At 59.3% G+C, this 3,622-nt stretch overlaps 1 protein-coding gene across 8 annotated transcripts in view; it reads left to right on the top strand.

Annotated features, from left to right (window-relative positions):
- Positions 1-397: 397 nt before the first annotated feature.
- Positions 398-3,622, top strand: part of Pgbd2 (piggyBac transposable element derived 2) — a 29,324-nt gene continuing 26,099 nt past the window's right edge. For 3 of the 8 annotated variants that reach the window (XM_012516837.2, XM_023700997.1, XM_023700996.1), the window contains exons 1-2: positions 398-643; positions 1,089-1,966. The gene's annotated coding sequence lies outside the window, so the exon portion shown is untranslated. Of the gene's footprint in view, positions 644-1,088; positions 2,359-3,622 lie in introns of all 8 variants that reach the window. The other 5 variants (XM_023701001.1, XM_023701000.1, XM_023700999.1 and 2 more) reach the window with 4 other exon arrangements.

The raw sequence follows: 3,622 nt of genomic DNA, 5'->3' as shown, positions 1-3,622 counted from the left end.
CTGCTGCTGGGGCTTGAGCCCAGGGCCTCGCCGCGTTGGGCAAGCGCTCTACCACTGAGTCACACCCCTGCGCCCCCCAGCCCCGTTTCTGATTCAGGAGCTCTGGGGTGATTCCTGGGATTTCCATTTCACTCGGTTTCCGGGGTGACTGCTGCTGCCAGCTTCAGGCCACACACGAGAACTGCGTCCCAGAGCGGCCAGCAGGGGGCGTTCGGCACCCGCCACCGCTCCAGCTTGGGGACTCCTCCCGGGGGAGCGTTGGTTCTCCGGGCAGGGGCACTTCCGCGTCCGGACCATTCCGGGTTCCTCTAGGCACCTCGGAGGTCCTGAAGTCTCCATGGTGGGCCGGGATGGGGGCGTGGCCTGGAGGGGGCGTGGCAAGGAAGGCGGGCCCAGGCCCTGCGAGCCTTCTCTTGCCGGACGTTGCGAGGCCGCTACGCCTCTGGCGAGAGCTGGGTCCGGGCTCCGGCTGGGCGCGGCCACTAGTGGAGTCTGGCGCAGCCCCGCTGGGGTCAGGTCCGGCCTGTTCTGGTGTGCGTCACCTAGCCTGTGCCGCAGGAAAGGCTCCGTCTGGCAAGGGGCCTTCGAGTTGCGTTTTCTGAACGGTGCCCGAAGCCTTTACCCTCAGTGTTGCATGCGGACGGTAGGTGGACGGGCCCGGGCACGGGACAATAGGTGGCGAGGCACCCAGATTTCAAGGCCGTGTGGGGGCGCTGCGGCCTCGGGCCTGGGGGCGTGGCCAAGTGGGTGGTGCCTGGCGGGGCCAGGGGCTGGGCGGGGCTGAAGGGGGCCGCGCCATAGGCGGTGTGGGCGGGGCTGCGGCGGTGTGGGCGGGGCTGTGACTGTGTGGGCGGGGCCGCGGCGGTGTGGGCGGGGCTGCGGCGGTGTGGGCGTGGCACCTCCCGCTGGACCTAAGGTTTTACAGCCTCTTTGTTTTCCTTCTTCCCACCTTGGACTGGGCGGTACCCGCTAGGGAGCGGCCCAGGCCTCTCAGGGTCCTCAACAGCCCTTTCACACCTGGCTTAGGGGAAGGCATTACAACCACAAACTATTTTGAAAAATAATTTTCCATTTTGAAATATTTTCAGAATTTGAACGAAGTGGCGAGTAGCACCGAAGGCACCCACGGTACACGCTGCGGCCAGACTCCCTGGGGCAGAGCGTCGACTCCTCCTTTAGCCCTGAGGCCGCGAACCAGGGCGGAGGCTGCACCTGCGCTGGGGCGCCGCAGTCCTCTGCAGACCTGGGAGGCCCAGCAGCCCTGGGGCTCAGGTCGGTGCTGGGGTGCTGGCTGGGGCCTGGCTGCGCCCTGCCCTCTCCTCCAGGCCCGGCCCTGCTCAGCCTCCTCCCCAGGTCTCTTGGGCCCTAGCCGTGCACAGGTCCTCGGAAGCCTCGTCCTGACGCTGAAGCAGTTCTGGCTCCTTGCGTAGACTCCTGGCTCCCCGTGAATGGCACTGTGTGGGACTGAGCTCCCGGGGGTGACCCGTGGGCCTCTTGACCCTCTGAGGTGGCCATCCCGACTTGTCTCCTTTACTTTTTCTTCTTTTGAGCATTAACCTACATCCAGCCACTTTATTATTTTGTAGTTTGAGACGGGTTTTCTCTAAGGCCTGCAATTGCACAGGTCAGTCTTGAACTGTGATCCTGCTGCCATGGCTGCCCTTGAGGGCTCTGCTCACAAGCGTGCTCCATCCCACCAGGCTTGGCTTTTTGTTTCATTTCCCTTCCAGCCCCAGGTGGCATCATCCAGGGCATGTCCTGTCCTTGTCCCTGTCCCTGTCCCTGTCATGGTGTCTTCACTGTTTTGTGCACTGCAGTTGGAATAAGCGTGTTGTAAGTGCAGACCTGGTGGTGCTCTGCCTGCAGCCATCAGGCTAGCCTGCACCAGGTGTCTTGTTACAGTGACGGAAAAGAGCAAATGCAAATGATGTGCAGATCAGTCGCCTCCTTGCCCTCTTCTCTCCTGGTAAAGACTTATCTTCCCTTTACCCTGGCTACTGCCTCACCCCATTTTCCTCCTGACGGGTGACAAGCATCAGTGTGTCGCTGGTCTGTCCCTGACAGGGAGAAGGAGGACTCTAGGGGCCACCTTCCCACAATGTGCTCAAGGCCTAGGTCTCTGCAGTGAGGGTTGGGGATGGGGACAGGTGACGCCTGCCTGGGAAGGGTCACTGGAGATGGAGAACAGGGGAGACCTGAGATGTCTTCTGTTACAGCCGATTAGGGAGCAGAGCAGGGACATAGGGAAGAGGGATTGAGGTTTCCTTTCAGCCTTTTAGGAGACACTGGAGTCTCATCTGCTTTCCTGAGCAGTCCTGGGAGGATGGTGGATAGGGCTGATGATGCGTGGGTCTCCCGGTGAGTGGGAGTTGGGGCTTCCCGGTGAGTGCATGCTGTATTTACCCAGCAGGCAGAGAGTGACTGGCCTGGAGCAGACACTGCCAAGGGACTGGCCTGGGGCGGGCACTCTGAGTGACTGCAGCAGGGACCTGGAGTTGTGGTGCCCATAGGCAGTGAGACAGCTAAGCTGCAGGCTGGGAGGGGCTCTGCGGGGAAGCGAGACTGGCTAGGACTGTGCGTGTATCCACTGGGGCTCAGGTGGTGAGGACATGTAGTGGACTGCTGTGGACACTTGTCTTGGTGTTCAGCCACTTGTCGTGAGTCTTGTACTGTCTGCATCTTCCCATACAGTGTCTGGCCACTGGATAGGACGCCTGGCAAGGCTGATGGCTGCACACAGGTTGTAGTATGCTGGTGCTGTAATTCCCCAGAGCGGCCTAGGGTGCTAGATAGTGGGCTTGCTCTTTTGGAACTTGTGGGATGTTTGCTGTACTACTTACTGGTAGAAAAGACAGCTTACGTTGGAGGAAATCTGAGTTGGGTTCTGAGCCCAAGTAGTTACAGATGACTTTGGTAGGATAGCTAGAAACCCTGCAGTAGAGACCTGCATAGGGCAGGACCTTTGTACCCCATCTGCTCTTTTCCCAGGGGGACACTGAGCTCTGTCCCTGCCCTGGTTTGTACCGCCTGCCTGTGCTCACCATGCTGGTCAGGGATAGCAGTGAGGCAGGGCAGGTCTCAGGACGAGTGGCCAGGAGGGAGTTGAGCAGTGGGCAGCGGGGCTGAGCTCTCCTTGCCAGTGCAGATGACCCAGGCCAGACACAGGGAATGCACAGGACGCTTAGTGTCCAAAAGGGAAGCGTCAACCTGCGAGCTGACCTGGGCTTTGCTGGTGCCGCACACTCCCACGTGGGAGACGAGAGTGGGTGCTGGGATGCGGCTCTGTAGCCGGGGTATGATGAGGCTGTCCTTCTCCTCGCCCCCCTCAGGCCTGGCTGACACATGGGGGTTGGGGGGAGGAGCTCACAGCCCCCATGGTCACAGACGTGCGGTTCCATCTGTGTAGGTGGCTGGTTCCTGTGGTTTTTTTTTTCCCCATAATTTTATTGAAAAACAAATAGTAATGAGACAGTTTCAAATCAAATTGGTAGGACAGTTTCAATAATTCACACATTGCATACATTCTTCCTAGTGGTTAGTTGCTGTACAAGATGCGGACTTAATATCCTATTTACAAACACCAGTAGAACAAATCGCTCCATTCATTATGAGAATGTAACTA

This window comes from Octodon degus, unplaced genomic scaffold, assembly GCF_000260255.1.
Source record: "Octodon degus isolate 3935 unplaced genomic scaffold, OctDeg1.0 scaffold00129, whole genome shotgun sequence".
Taxonomy (NCBI): domain Eukaryota; kingdom Metazoa; phylum Chordata; class Mammalia; order Rodentia; family Octodontidae; genus Octodon; species Octodon degus.
This window is presented reverse-complemented; position numbering and strand designations above follow the sequence as displayed.